The sequence below is a fragment of the Podarcis bocagei genome (assembly GCF_964188305.1).
Source record: "Podarcis bocagei genome assembly, chromosome: 9".
Classification (NCBI taxonomy): Eukaryota; Metazoa; Chordata; class Lepidosauria; order Squamata; family Lacertidae; genus Podarcis; species Podarcis bocagei.
The window spans coordinates 38,535,716-38,552,911 of NC_138134.1; positions in this window are offsets into that span (position 1 = coordinate 38,535,716).

Consider the following 17,196-nt stretch of genomic DNA (forward strand, 5'->3'; position numbering starts at 1 on the left):
GAGCACTTAGAGTAGGTAAAGAATGTGAAAGTCAATAATCCTTAGTTGCCATATCCTTTATTAATTACTAGCACAGTATTTAGATCTACAGACTCTCCCACACACGCGAAACATACATTTCTCTTCATCTACAGCTATTTCACACTTTCCTGAGGGCAAGTTGCATCTGTTTCAGCAAGACCAACTAAAAGTCTCACAGCACCTGGAAAACTAAGACGTTTATTATGAGTGCATGTTTTTGTGGACCATAGCCTACTTGCATCATTAGATCTGAATTGCAATAGCTGCATTTGAGAAATGCAGAGGGGGAGAACACTGGGAATAGCCACGTGGAATTCCCAACAAGCAGCATAGGGCTGCCATCCAGAAGGTGGGAAGAGCATATTAACCTCTTCAAGGTTTGCCACCTTTTGGAGAGAGTCCCAACAGACAGATTCAAAGAATCATTCATCATATCCAAGTTGCACAAGGATCTCTAACTAAAGCTTTCAGGATTACATCTGGCAAAATAAAGGAAAGTAAACTGCAGGAGGCAGTGGAAGACAGGAGTGCCTGGCGTGCTCTGGTCCATGAGGTCACGAAGAGTCGGACATGACTAAATGACTAAACAACAACAACAATGTCATACCAAGGCAATGGGATTCCAGGTTCTCACTGGACTTAAAAGAATCCAGCACAAATAATGAAGCATTGCCTTGGGACATTGGCAATCCTGGCAAGACAGATACACTATGAGGGCGTGTTCCCATGTCTAAGAAATCTTTTGAGTGTGACAACACTGGAACTCTCCACTGGCATCAGAGAAGCGCCCACTTAGAACACTTTTAGGCAGCCCTATCTAGACACATAGACGTTGATGTATTTTGATATCTTTTTAGTCTACTGTTAAGTTTAATGATCCTTTAAACACTTTAATGGCTTTTTTTACTGTTTTTATTGATGTTAATAGTTCTTGTAAACCACTTATAGATTTTTTTTGCAAGCAAGTCTGTAAATTTTCTTAAATAAAATAAATGAAATTGGACAATGTGTATGAGTTCTTTGCAGCACACTGCAGTCAAGCAAGTACAGTGGTACCTCGGCTTAAGAACTTAATTTGTTCTGGAGGTCCGTTCTTAACCTGAAACTGTTCTTAACCTGAAGCACCACTTTAGCTAATGGGGCCTCCTGCTGCTGCCACGCCGTCGGAGCACGATTTCTGTTCTCACCCTGAAGCAAATTTCTTAACCTGAGGTACTATTTCTGGGTTAGCGGAGTTTGTAACCTGAAGCGTCTGTAACCCAAGGTACTACTGTATTGCTTTGCTTAATATCCAGGGGGAAAGGCTAGAGCCTACTAAAGCATGGGAGACACCAGCCTAAAACTTGGCCCTCACTCTCCATAGGCTAATTCTGCCAAGAACTGAAGTGTGCTTGTTCCTCAACCTTCTTCTCAGGAGATTTTTTTGACAGGGAGTCTAAACAAACATCCCAAGGAACTATTTAAGCCTAATGGATACAGTTACAGGGCAGGCAGCTAGGTTTTATAACACTGGTCTTCCTTTTCCAGTAATGTTAACATGCTTTTAAATACATGGCAGTTAGACTACTTTTCACATATTTTAGAAGCTTCTCTTTCTCAAGCTGGTAGGTGGTCGAGATCCAAAGGACGGATATATACATAGAGCAGGGAACTGTGCACTCTCCTGGAGCTCTGCTTTTTCTCTTCTCTGCTGCACTCCCCAAGGTTTGCTAAACAGACACAAGGCAATTGTTCAGCTGCACAGTGGCTTGCCTGTTTGGCGATGAGAACAGCTATGGCAGAAGGAGAAGGAGAAATGAAAGCAAAGCTTTGGCAGGGTACAAATTTGTCTCCTGCCATGCACATATCCCGTCCTTTGCACAGGATTCTGGATCCTGTTCTTTGTACCGAATAGCCAATATAAACCCTTCCATTTCATGCATACTAATGACAACACCCCCCTCCCTCCCAGACACACATATGAAAATATGAGGCTATGGTTGCCATTTGCACATTTTCACTAAAAAAGAAAAGGGGGGCACACCAGGAAACAGATTTGTACAAAATAAAGCATATAATATGCTAATGTATATCTATAAATGCAAATTTAGAAAGTTACTATAATTTATATATTTTATGCATTCATGGCATTTGTATCCCACCTTCCCTCCAAAGAACTCAAGATGGCATCCATAGTCTGTCCCCCCATCATCTTTATCCTCACAACAATCCTGTGAGGTAGATTAGGCTGAGAGACTGTAACTGGCCCACACTCAGTGAGTTTCATGGTTGAGAAGGGACTGCTAATTTCTTGCCCAGGTCCTAACAGTTTGTCTGGCTGAAGGATAGAAAAGGATGTGGAAGGGTGTATAGAAATGACCATTTCCCATCCTTTCCATGGTGAGTGGCAGTTGTGGCCTGATGCAGCAGCTCCCTCATCTCTCCCGATGTGCTATGTCATTTTGGGACCACTGCGCATCCACCTCGGCCGCCACAGAGGCTCATAGGTTTCCCTACAGGCCCAGCTTCCAATGGGCCAATCCACAGCGGTCTAGGGGGCATGGCTTGGCGAGCAGACCTGAGAGAGTCAGGCTTCCCTCAGGTCTGCCTGACATCCATTCAGCACTAGTCTATTGTCCAAAGGTAAAATTCGAAGGATTTTTTTTAATGCGAATGCGTGTGATTGTGAGGACTCGGGGTTTTTTCTGGCAAATGAGCTATTCATCATGAAAGGTCAAGGGTCCATAACAATACCGCTTTGAATTCCTTAAAAACACTTCCCTCTTTCCCTTGATAATAATTCCTAGTTCTCAAGTAGAAAAGTCGTAATTTTCAGTGTCCTTGAAAACATGACTGTGGGTGGTAGTGCTACAAGTTTGTCAGTGAGATGACTCATAGCATGTTTTTCTTACTTTTAACGGAATTTAGTGCCATTAGAGAGATGTTATCTTGATGTCAATGAAGACTAAAGTGCTTGCATCTTTAGATGAAATAGCAGCAGGTATTCTCAGAACACACTTTATTTTTTTTAATAAAAAAAAGACTGCCCTGCAAAAAAGACTTTTCACAAGATATAAGGTAATACGATCCCAATTACCTTTATGTCAGGGCTGGGCAGGGATGCTGCAGCATTGTGGTGTTTGGTCAGAGACTCCAGAGCTTTACAAAAATGCTGCACCTGAAGCAGTTTGTGCAATACCAGTCTCAAACTCACTTGTACGGCTACAGTCCTATGCACAGATCCCTGGAAGCAAGCCTTACAGAACAAGGGGAGAGTTAATATCTGAGGAAGCTCCCCTAGGAGGAAAGATGGCAGCATTTGCAACTTATCAGTTCTGAAAAGAGGTGAATAAGAGGTGACATGACAGAAGCTTAAAAAAGTGTGCATGGCATGGAGAACATAGATAGAAAAAGTCTTTCTCCTGCTCATGTAACACTAGAACTTGTGGAATGAAGCTGAATGTTGGGAGAATTGGGACAGATAAAGGTAAAAAGCAGGGCTTTTTTTTTAGTCAGAACTTGCCGGAACTCAGTACTGGCATCTCTCAGGTGGGCACCATTACCATTATAAGAGAACTAGAGGGGCATTCATTGTGAGTTCCAGCACTGCTTATTCTAGAAAAACAGCACTGGATAAAAGGAAGTACTTTTTCACACAGAACATAGTTAAATTACAGAACTCGCTCCAACAGGAGGTAGCAATGGCCACCAACTTGAAAGGCTTTAAAAGAAGATTGGACAAATTCAAAGAGGATGATCAGTAGCTACTAGCTTTAATGGCTATGCTCTGCCTCCATGGAGAAGAGAATTTTCTTGTGTTTGATTCATGCTTGCAGGTTTTCTACAGGCATCTGTGTGGCCCCTCTGAGAAGAGGATGCTGGAGTAGATGGGCCCTTGGCATGATTCAGCAAGCTCTTCTGGTGTTCTGTTGCTAGGTAACTTATGCTCATGCTTGGGAGAAAATTGGCACTCTCTCACTCCCGTTCTCTTTTTCGTGAGCTTGGAGAAAGTACATCTTCCTCCATGGCTAAGGAGAGAGAGTGAAGAAACAGTACATGGTACTATAGAAACAGACAGAATCAGAGAGAGACCTGCAAGTTAGCAGAAGGGGAGCATGTTCAAGGCGATCGGTCGATCAGCGATCGGTCAATTCAAATTCCAAAGTAGACTCACCTGATATTTATGTTTATGTTTTGATGTGCAGATTGAAACATAGAAAGTTTTGAAAGGCAGGCCACCTCACAATAATGTGTTGGGTTTTTTGTTTTTTAAAATGTGTGTATTCTCCACCCCACCCCACCCCCCCAAAAAATCTGTGTGCCTATGGCTCATAAGCAATACCTATTCATTCAGTGGGACGTGGGTGGTGCTGTGGGTTAAACCACAGAGCCTAGGACTTGCTGATCAGAAGGTCGGCGGTTCGAATCCCCGTGATGGGGTGAGCTCCCGTTGCTCGGTCCCTGCTCTTGCCAACCTAGCATTTCGAAAGCACGTCAAGTGCAAGTAGATAAATAGGTACCGCTCTGGCGGGAAGGTAAACGGTGTTTCTGTGTGCTGCTCTGGTTCATCAGAAGCGGCTTAGTCATGCTGGCCACATGACCTGGAAGCTGTACGCCGGCTCCCTCGGCCAATAAAGCAAGATGAGCGCCGCAACCCTAGAGTCGGTCACGACTGGACCTAATGGTCAGGGGTCCCTTTACCTTTACCTTTTACTCATTCAGCAGTATTCATTTCTCCCCTGAAAAAATTGGTGCAGACATATATGTTCCTCTTATTCAGCCCAAAATCTTTTCTACAATGCAGAATACATTTTATTTCCCTAGTTAATTATTTTTTTTACAGTCTTCCAACTAGGAACATACACTGTCTTCTTTTAAGGCGGTGGATACTGGTTTCTGATCACCAGAGAACATTTAAAAGAGCCAGTAGCACAGGCCAGGAATAAAGTGCCCACACTCTTCATATTGGAGAACTCCCACATGACTAAAACAATACAGCCACCCCAGTTTGAAACTGGCTAAAGTGAAATTCTCTAATCAAAGTTGACTGTAGTGTTGAAAAAATGATTTGCTTTCCTAAGGTTAAATGAAGCCTGGAATATGGTGTAAAAGACATTGTAATCACTTTCTGCCATTGCAAAGTGGAGTGAATCACGACACAATTTTCAAAGGTTAATTTCCAACTAAGAAGGCATCTTCTAGCCTGCCATTCTGTTGATGATAATAACGGTATAAGAAGTGCAGTTCATTGTCAAAATGCACCTTGGCTTTGGAAGATTTTCTGTGACATTCTAACTTGGTAATTTTCGTATGGGAGTGACTTCTGGTCAAAAGGCTCCTCACATAAATATTGCAGGGCCAAGTCACCATTTGAAGACTTTGTCACCTCATATATGCTTGGATATATTAACAGGCCACAGGAAAAAAGAAATAAAACAATGCAAGAAAGGAAAGGAAACAGGTTCTGAATGACTCACACTTGTGGTCCACAAAAATAGCCACCTATGAAAATCCAGTTCAAAACACGATGTCTATAGGTTATCAGCTAAGTTGGGACTAACTTTGCCCCTTGTATTACATGGAATGGCCATTCCTTTCTGAGATACTAGATCAGGAGTGGGGAGTCATTCACTCCACCAGCAAGCTTCCATGGGCTGAATGGTAGTGGTGAGCAGGGCCAGAAGCAAAAAGTAGGTGGAGCAACTGATGTGGCTCTTGCCTTTATAGAGGAGGCTGCATTCTAGCCATGCAGAAGTCACAGGTTTCTATATGCACATCCCTCCACCCACCGTCCAGGCAAGCAAGAAGCAATATTTGAGCTCAAGGGCACATTCCACCTAGTCAAAAGCCCTTTGGGAGATGTAGCAGGGCTTCGATAGAGCCCCAAAGGCAACACAAAGATGTCTGGATCAGGCACTGAATATTTCCATTGGCATGTCTAAAATAGAGGAGGGCACTGAATATGCCTAGTTTTTATTTCTTCACATTTATTTTACTTTCACAATTAGACAATACCTGGAATGTTTATTTCAGGAGACAAAGGTTTCTTTATACAAAGCAAATTACATGGGCACTCTAATCACAACACTTTATGATATTAAAATAGAATAAAATAGTCTAGTAATAAGCCTTTAGATGCAATCTTATGAATAAGTAATTGTGTCATTATTAAACTTCTATCTGCATACATTATTAAGGAGATAATAACCATTGCTATAAAAGTGAGTGCGCAGAACTACTATTCCAAAGGTTTTCAATGCATAAAGGACTAGTAAAAACCTATTCAGTGTTTAGGGGTGTCACAGAATGAACGCATTGTCAAGGTATGATCACTCCTAGACCTTCTTCTGCTCATGAAGCACAATGCAATTATAGTGTGCTTTCATCCCAACGGTTTCTGAGAAGGTGGGGTTGATAATTCTCACCAGTGCAGGGGAAAGGTTTAAGCAACACACATTAAATGCATACATATATGTAACTTAGCATCTAATTTGGCTCTGAAGTAAGATGGAGTTTGAATTTGGAAGTTTACATTTTGTGTGCATTCAAAGCACATGTGACCATACATACATGCACAGCTGCAAGGAAGTGGTATGGAAAGGGGGTGGAATGGGGACGGGGCCATAATGGATGTAATGGGGCAGGGCAGACTTATATGCATTCTGCCACCACACACAATGACCTAGAACGTAACCCCCATGCAAATCAGGGGTTGCCTGTATTTTACAATGGAGAATGCATAGTGCTTCTCAAAACGTTGAGTTAAATGAAAACAAACAAAAATTATTATTATTATTATTATTATTATTATTATTATGAAGAAGAAGAAGAAGAAGAAGAAGAAGAAGAAGAAGAAGTTATACTGGTGAGCATAATTTTACAACCGTTACATCTAAAAACAAATATTCATACATATCAAGCCTTTAAAGGGACCTGGTGATGCCTCATAGTTTTTATCTCCAAAAGGTTCCAGAATGTTTTGCATTGTTAATCATTAACACATCTTCTGGATACTTATTGGAGAAAGGATGGAAAGTATACAGGGTGATTAATGACATCAATTTTCACCAGCTTTCCAGCTGTGCAAACAGCTCTCAGCTTTCACAAATCTAGGCTGAGATCCATGAATAAACACAACAAACCAGAGTTCAAGTCTTGGCCTTGAAGAAGTGGCGAATTCAGTGATTTAAAATAACCTGCCAGTTCAAGACTAGAGTTAAGGCTCTCTTACGTTGGCTCAAGTGCCACAAAGACTGGAAACTGGAAGCTAAGGTGGCTGCCTTTACAGATGTGTCCCATGATTAGAAATGATGTTGTGCAATGTCACAAAGGCACCTGCACTTTTCTATGGTATTTTAAACCGAAATTCAGATGCGGAGGATAAAGTGACTGAGGCCAGCAAAGATGCAGAGAAAGGTGCATGTGTGGCTGTGTGTTGCTGACCCCCATTACAAGTTCCTAGATTTCCAGATGTACCCATGGTCCCCCAAAAGTTGATGAAGCCTCAGTTAACCACTGCATCACAATGTCATGCCCCATAACTAAAGGAATAAACATTGCACATAGCATCCAATAGGCGCTTCCTCAGCAAATGTAGTACCGGCAAAATGTTCACTTCAAAAACTAGTCTTGGTATATCCTTCCTTATGTTGGCTTTAATCGCTGTCATAAACTTCAATGAAGAAGGAATACCTTAACTTTTGAACTGCTGCTCAGAAATCAATGTAATTAATGAAGGATTGCCTTCCTTGACAAACCTGAATAAAGTACATTAGTAGTTTTCACCAAACTTGAAAAGAACTATATGATATGCATATGACTGCTTAAAAACTGAAGAAGATGACAGAATTGTCAACTCTCAGGAGTTGACAACTGTACATGTGGGGAAAAATTTAGATAACAATAATTACCTCATCAGGTAACTGATATGTGCCAAGTTTTATGTTGTTCATTCAACAGGTGCCATTTTTACAATCTATAGAAGACTGAAGCTCCTATGGGTTGTATTAAATCACTGATCTGAATGAAGCTGAATGAGTGACATGCTTTTCACTTCATTTTTGTGCTTCCTAAGGCTCAGGCTATTTTACCAAGATCCATTGGAAAAGCAAAATGTGTGCACACATTTTGTGTCATGGTCTTTCTTCAGGAATTGGAGCGGGTGGATCTAGGGAAGAGGAAATGGAGGAAGTGATCAGAAGAGATGGTGCTCACAGCCTGTTCTCAAAAATCCAAATGTGTCCAGGGACCTTAAAAGGTCAGAAGCTCATGGTGTAGAGACAATCCTCAGCTAGATGAACCAGCGGTTGGACTGAGCACAAGGCATCTTCTCATGTTCTTTAGTACTGAGACAATTGAGAGCCAGTGTGGTGTAGTGGTTAAGAGCAGTAGTCTCGTAATCTGGGGAACCGGGTTCGCGTCTCCGCTCCTCCACATGCAGCTGCTGGATGACCTTGGGACAGTCACACTTCTCTGAAGTCTCTCAGCCCCACTCACCTCACAAAGTGTTTGTTGTGGGGGAGGAAGGGAAAGGAGAATGTTAGCCGCTTTGAGACTCCTTAAAGGGAGTGAAAGGCGGGATATCAAATCCAAACTCTTCAAACAATTAAGGAGACCAGCACTTATAATGCACATTTTGGATATGATTGTAATGTGGAGGCATACATCTATGCCTGCAAGAGGGGAAGCAAAAGATTTTTTTTGTATCTTCTTTTGTAATCCACACCAAAGTCTCTGTTCCAGAGCAGAAGTCCAGACAAAGACTGCCCCAACAACAACAACATCAATGCTTGTTTGAGACTGCTTCTCTTCTGGGTTTGCTTAGGTGAGCTGAAATGGAAGTTAGGCCCAAGCATTTTCCTCTAGAAGCCCCAGAAGAAATTTCCTTGCTAAGGAACATATCTCAAAATGCTTTTGAATACCAGTTGCTACAAACCCCAGGAGGAGAGAGCAGTCCTCCAATCCTGCTTGCAGGTTTTCCCCAGTCATCCGGTTGACCACTCTGGACCAGATGGGCCACTGGCCCAATTCAGCAGGCATGTCTTGTGCTAAAATGTGTCAGGAATCACCTGTGCAGACTTTTTTTCATCTTCATGTGAGTAAGCTTCCAAGAACTGCTGTGTGTTATCTCATGCCAAACTACCGAAGCGCTCTGTTTTTCGTTGCAAAAGATTTTCATTCCCTTTGTGCAAATAAATTGGGTAGCATGAAAATGGTGGTCACGATTCCGTGTGTCCCTGCAGGTAGCCGATGACACAATTGAAGAATTTCACATAATGCATTCTATTTCTGCCCCAAAGTTGCTTTGTTTAATGAGCCATACATTCGTACAGCTGAGTGGTGTACAGAATAGCTTTGTGGAATTTTTAAGTGTTGAACAACACTCTTGTTAAATAGATATAGTAAACTAGTACATAATGCTAAAAAATAAATAGTAAATAGTAAAGCTACACAGAGAAACATATACAGTATATTGCTAAAAAGAACTCTTCTCCCCTCTCTCTCACACACAGATGGCTTTTATACTATACATGAAAAACAGTAGAGGTTACCATAATATTAATTAATGATTTGAACTGGATAGCTTTCTTCCCTAGCCCACTCAGTTTCTCTGATCATCCGAAAAGTAAGCAATAAATAATTCATGAGGTTTCAGAGGGGCAAACATTTTGGGGGAAGTTAAAAAGGTGAAGCACTTTTAAATCAACATCGTAAAACTTTGCTTGTGTTGATTCTGAACTCACCACACATTCCGTCCCCCCGTCCCCCATCTCTCATTCATCTGGAAATTACCTGAATAATTTGCACTGATGGGGTTTTTTTATATTATGATGACCCTGTTAATTTTCAAGTGAAACACATAGGGGTATATTATTCTGTCCCCTTGATCCTATAGCCAAGCCTGAAGCAGAGAATCAGCCATGCCTTAAAATATAAACACCATTATTTATTTCTCTACTAGCATGAATCTTGCATGAAGTATAAAAGAGATAGGAAGGAACGTTGCCCCCAGCTTTTAGAATGCTCCCCCCTCTTGAAATACAATAGGTGTCGACTTGTGTTGGGTTTTGCATCTGTTAAAGACCTGTTTTTTTAACCAAGCATTTGCTGATTTTCACACCTAGGGCTGTATATGCAATGAAGCTGTCCTGTTCGCACAAGGACTGTCACATGCACAAAGGAACTTCACCCCTTCTCTTTCCCCATCAGTTCTGGTTTTTCCCCCAACCCTCTGGAGCAGATCTGGTGTGTGTGCATGCAAGGATGAACAATGAGAGGAGAGGGAGGGGAGGGGATAATTCTTGGAATAAATACATAGAGGCTGAGCAACTGAGCAACTCTTAATACCCAACATTCAACATTTATGTTAATAAGGGATAGGGATAGAGATTTGAGTAGGGAGAGGGGAGAGATTCAGTTCACTTCACATTTAAAGGTGAACCTACCTAATCTGAACATTCCAGAAACCATATTTAAACCATAGCTGTCAACGTTTCTCCTTTTTTAAGGGAAATTCCCTTATTCCGAATAGGATTCCTCGCAAGAAAAGGGAAAAGTTGACAGCTATGATTTAAACCAAAACATAACCATCCTTTGAATTTCACACATTTCCAAATTTTGCAGTCCATGTATACAAAAATGCATATGCGGGGGCGGAGTGTGAATAAAAATGCATATATTAGTGAAAATAACTTACAAAAACATGCACTATTCAGGGGAAATTGCAAAGATATATATACTAGGCAAAATTGTGTACAAAGAGGCACACATATTAGGGGAAATTGCATACAAAAATGTGTATTTTGAGAGAAACTGGCACTAAAATATTGGCGAGTTTTCATGATAAGCTTTTTTTAAAAAAACAAATTTCTCAGACTGATATCGAATGTGGAGAAGTGAACTAGAAAAATGAGAAATGAAAATTAGCCCATCCCTAATTTGTTAACTTGGTGTCACAGGATAAGTAAACCAACACAAACAAGTCTGAACAGGAACTGGGATGTTATGAAGAAAAACAAGGGAGTGGAATCAATGGAAGATGAAAGTTTGCCTGCTTCCCCTACCATTTACTTACAATAACAAACTACATGTCACAAACACCTCACTTGGATGAGAGATTCTTTCCGCTTTTGCCAATTGAAAAGTTGTGCTCTGGAATTGTGGCAGATGGGCACAAGGAACATAGACTGGCCCTACCTTTCCTGGGCTGCAGATAAACATAAAGGTCACTAAGCAATCTCAGTCTGCCTCAGTTCTGTTTACAAACAGTAGCGGCTAGAAATAGGCAGAGATGGTTCATCTTTAAATGTCCATTTTTATTTCTTGGCTTCCCTGGGGAAAATGCCAGAACATCACCAGCTTATTATGACAAGAATCAGAGTTGGAAGGGACCCCAGTCATCTAGTCCAACCCCCTGCAATGCAGGAATCTCAGCTAAAGCATCCATGACAGAAGGCCATCCAACCTTTGCTTAAAAACTTCCAAGGAAGGAGAGTCAACCATCTCTCATGGGAGGCTCTTCCACTTCCAAACAGCTCTTACTGTCAGAGTTTTTCCAAATGTTTAGTCCAGCGGTTCTCAACCTGTGGGTCCCCAGATGTTGTTGGACTACAATTCCCATCATCCCTGAGCTCTTGCTAGCTAGGGGTGATGGGAGTTGTAGTCCAACAACATCTGGGGACCTACAGGTGGAGAAAGGCTGGTTTAGTTGGAATCTCCTTTCTTGTAACTTGAAGTCATTGGTTCAAGTCTTACCCTCCAGAGTTGGGGGGGGGAGCATGCTCCCTCTTCCATGTAACAGCCCTGAAGGTATTTAAAGATGGCTATTATATCTCCTCTCAGTCTCCTCTGGTGGTGGTTTATGAGCACTTTGAATGAATGAATGAATGAATGAATGAATGAAACGCATTCTCCTCAGGACCATTTTCAACTATAAGCATGACAGAGGGATAGGAGGCACGCTGTATTCTGCATTGTTTCATTACAGACTCAACACAACAGAGGGTCAACTGCAAATTTACGTACAGTGGTACCTTGGTTTACGACCTTAATCCATTCCGGAAATCCATTCTTAAACCAAAACCATTCTTAAACTGAGGCATGTTTTCTCTAATGAGACCTCCCACCGCTGGTGCCCTTCCACCATTCAGATTCCATTCTTAGACCGAGGTAAATTTTGCAAACTGGGACACTACTTCCGGTTTTGAGGAGTTTGTAAACCAAATCATTCATAAACAGGACTGTTCTTAAACCAAGGTACCACTGTATTTGGGCTTGTTTGTTCAGATCAGGAGGAGGAAACTTGTTGCCTTCCAGATGCTATTGGACTACAGCTTCCATCATCCCTGGTCTTTAGCTATGCTGCCTGGGGCTAATGAGATTTGGAGTCCAACAATATCTAGAGGGCCACAGATTACACTATAAACTCATAGATCTGACCACTTCAATTCTGTATCATTTGCAGTACACTTTAAGAGCTTTGAAAAAAATTCAATGAAGATGGTGGAAGCTGGGTTTTCTATGGAACTGGTTTTTGCAGTGTTGTCCACCAGCTTTTCTTTTCTTTTTTACATTATTGTGGCAAAAAAAATCAATTTAATTCAATATAAGATGCAAAGGATCTTGATGGACGTCTTGAAGAGTTACCTCTACATGAATTGCAAGCGAAAGAGATATATCCTTTTGATGGAAATCTCTTCCCAGTTTGGAAATACCGGTAACTGCCTGAAACACAGGCAACTCTAGCTGTAGTAATGTTTTACAACAGACACCCATCACCCATTGCTCCATTCCTCTAGTTAGCTGGTAAACCTTTGTACAATCCTCTTTGCATAGTCACACAGAGTGTAATATAACAAATGCTATTATCATACTGGAGCAATCTTTGGAATTAGAAAATAATAGTCATTGGGGAAGGATTTATTTCTGGAGTTGGTAAAAACCAATGCTGATGTTCAGAATGCAACTGGGACTCGAGTTTCACATCTGTTAAATTGCTCAGTGGCAGCACACATCATATTCCATCAACTCAAGAAAAAATTCAAATTACTGGACAGTTCTGAAGTCTTCTCGAGTTCTGTTAAGAGAAATACTTCTGAAAGATTTCACTTTCAAATGCAATTTAACTAGAAAGTTTGCTGTGGAAGTTAGGAAAACTGGCACATATCTCCCAGGCTGTCACTATAATTCTTATCTCCAAAGCAAACAGATCATTTGAGGATTGGGAGTAAGACATTCTTACTCTGATACTCGAATGATTTATGTATTTATTCTAAAAGTACTTAACTGATTTAGTGATGGAATCTGAAGGAAGATGATACACAATATTGGGAAACTGTTTCGCAGGATGCAGCTTCTGGTGATTCCAACAGTTTTCCAGTGATGCTCTTTTTGCTATGCATGCATATGCCTGCAGTCTATCCACAATCTAGGAAGGAGCAGGGGAAGAATATTCAGCCCAATGGTTGCATTTCCTTTTGGGCAACCTTCTGAGAGCCACATGCCAGAGGTCGGCGAGGCCAGAGGAAAAAATTGATGGAGGACCAATGTTGAAAGTGACATTTGTGCAGTAGACCAATTACGGCACACACTTTTCTATCCTATCTCCAGTCAAAGCGGCATTCTTTAAAATCACATTGATTTCAATGTAATTGTTATGCATAAGCTTAGATGTTGCTGATGAAAATCATTGGACACAACTCATTCTCACTCTTGGTTGATTGTGCTTCAACAGCTGATCTTTAAAAGCTTTCTACCTTGGTTCTTAAGCCCATAATATGTAACCGACAAGATTCTGATATTCGTTCAGACTGCTCAGGAATTGTGCCAGATCCATGAATCAATGCATTCTCTTTTTAGCAGGGAGAGTCACTTCAAAAACCTTTCTTCCAAATGAAAAACAAATGTGGGTGAGGATATGTTTTTTGGCGTATAAGTAGCATTTTCCGTTTTGGCTCATCACTAGTAAGCTGGACCATGAAATATATCATCATGAGTGTGAGACAGGAAGACGAAGTCCTCTACTACAACTTGGAAAGTGCCTGTTTGTGCCCAACACACATTCAGGTGTGTTGTTTGGGAGCAATGAATGACCAGAATGAGATGAATGCCGGTTAAAGATGTCTGCAACTTTATTGGGGTTGCAGCATATCAGAGTTTGGCATGGCATAGAGCAATGATCCTCTCAAGGAGCATATGGCTATAAATGGCCAGTAGTCCTGATGGCTATGTTCTACCTCCATCATTGGAGGGACTGTGCCTCTGTATTTCAATTGCTAGGAATCGCAAGTGGGGAGCATTGCTACACTCAAGTTCTGCTTGAGAGTTTCTCATGGGTATCTGTGATAACAGGATGCTGGACTGGATGGGCCATTGGCCTGATGTTCTCATCATCTTTTGGGCAGACCATATGTTTGGCAACCTGCTGATGAACCAGAAAGGAGTTGCTAAACTCTTAGACCCACCACAGCCTGGGTTATTCCTATGGGTGCTATCAGCAACCTGGGTATGTGGCAGCTGGCAATAGTCCCTCAAGATAGGGTCAAGGCCTTAATGTGCCATTCTCTTGTAAGGTATGGATCCTGCCCAATGCCGCCCCCCCCACAAGTTGCAGCACCGCAACTCAAAACACACAGGCTTGCCAAGGGGATGGCAAAAGCCACACAACCCTAGGGCAACATGATGCTAGAGAATGTGGTGCTAACATCCAATATCAAGATGAAGGTCTACCAGACTTGCATACTGCTTTATGGAAGTGAGTCATGGGCAACTTACAATCATCAAAAGCCACGCCTCAGTGCCTTCCACATGTACTGTGTCAGGAAGATTTGGGGCATCACATGGCAGGACAGAGTCTCAAATGAAAAGGCTCTCCCAAGCCACATTCCCAGCATGTTTGTGCTCCTGTCTCAGTGACGTCTATGCTGGCTTGGTCATGTCTACAGAATGGAAGATGGCAGGATCCCCAAGGACGTGCTCTCTAGGGAGCTGGCTTCAGGCACCAGGCCAACTCTGTGTTGCAAAGAGGTCTGCAAATGTGACATGAAGGCTGGCACCATCAGCTCTGCCAGCTGGGAACCCCTTGCAAACGGCCACAGTGCCTGAAGAGCTGCTACCAGTTAGACAAATCAGAGCTAGATGATCCAATGGTTTGGCTCAGTGTAAGCCAGCTTCCTATGTTCCTATGGAATGTTTCTGTGTAGAAGAATACTTCACTTTCAATAGTCTCTTAGGAAATGAAATGTGTTTCTCATAAGATTACCTCGGGGGGGGGGATTAAATAGCAATGCCTACTGAATAATTAATGCAATTAAAATAGGTTTATATTTCCAAAGAATGTGCTACAGGGAAGTCGTTTTCTGAACAGGAATGAAGGCTAAGATGTACACATGCTAAAACAATAAAGTCAGCAGCAAGCTCTAACGAAGGTCTAATAAGCAACAAAATGCCCAATCATCCTTCTAGCGTGGAATGAGAGAGCAACGTAATATTGAAAAAGTTGTGCTACCAAAAGAATGTTCAAAAGAAGGTGGAGCTTCAGAAGAATAATTGTACCACACGGTTAATCCAAACTCCTAAAAAGACAGTATTGCCTTGGAGAGTGGAGGCTGTGTTTTGTGGGACTTTGTTGTGGTTGTTGTTGTTTAGTCATCTTAGTTGTGTTTGACTCTCCATGACCCCATGAACCAGAGCATGCCTTGGAAACTCTCATTTTCTTCTCAAAGCTTCTGCTTTTTTATGTCCATGGAGTTTTCTTGGCAAAATACTGGAGTAGGTTGCCAGTTCCTTCTCCATTGTGGGGCTTACCCACTACTAATTAGGATGTAGTCACTTGAAGACTACAGCCGGCGTAATGGTGGGCAAGCATTATACAACAAATCCCCCCACTCTGGAGAGGGTTCCCCCGCCCCAAGGATTCAAGGGGTTGCAGGCTGGAGAAGTGGAAGACAAATAGCAGTCACTTCATTTTGTGGTCATTGCACACGTATAAAAACATTAAACAATGATTTACATACAGGAAATTTGAATAAAGACTTCACATGTATTTTCTTAAATGCCTCAGACAAGGGGATCTATGTCCAATGGGACCTGTGCTGGAATAAGATTCCTCCGAGCAATTTGAGGCGCTTCTCCCTCCCACTGCAAGCCTGTGCAACAGATTCCCCATTGTTCAGGCTCCCCAGAGCTGCCACAGAGGGGTTCAAAGAGCAGCTGTAATAGGAGGAACAGAAGAGATAGATCAGTTGAGCAAGCTGCCTTCCACTTGTACAATCACTTGTTACAACCCATGTTTTGCTCTTGTTGGGTTGTAGCTTTTCTGGATCGTGTTCTGTGTGTACGCTATCAACTATTCTACTGAAAGGAGTGCACTTTTTTGAAATATATTAGCTGGTTGTGCAATTTTGGTTAAGAATTTCAGGGTATCTAGTTCTTTGCAAAAAAAAGAGAGAATATCAGCAGGTACTTCCCTATTTGGTTGTGAAATAGTTTCTGCTAACCTATTATAGATGTCATATCACTGGAAACCTACAGCTGCTGTAGAAAGTCAGATTAATGTGCTGAATCTGTCAGCAAAAATAAGCAGGAAAGGGGGAGGATTTGCATTGAAGCCCATTTCATTTGCAAGGCAATGTTCTATTGGGGTTTCTTTGCACACACAGTTGCTTTTCATGGGGAACATGGAATGGAATACAAAACTGTAATTCCCTTGTTTATTATGCCATTCAAAGTGACATGCCACTGCAAAGGGCAATAAAGAGTGCACTTAAGTGTCTTTTTTACTTGGGTACATGCAGTGCTATTTTTCTAGAAAAAGAGGTGCCGGAACTTACCATGATCATTTCCCTTGTTCTCTTATAGTGGCAATGGCACCCACCTGAGAAGTGCCAGAATTGATTTCTCATGAGTTCCTGCTGGGGAAAGCCCTGGGTACATGAACATATGCAACTCCAGTGTCAGTTAGTGGAGCAATCTCTCAAGTCTTCTTCTTTGGCGATCACTCGTAGCCAAGTAAGATTGTCTTCCATAAACACAGTTTTAACAATGAGTCTGTAAGTGATTGTGGAGGCCAATTCTGGACCCACCCGTCCTTCCACAGTGGGGACATTTGTTTCAGGGTGGGAGTTGATCATGGTGTGGATTTGCCAAGCGTGCCTTCCTCCTAGCACGTTTCTCCCCTGCATCCTGAGTTTGAGTGTC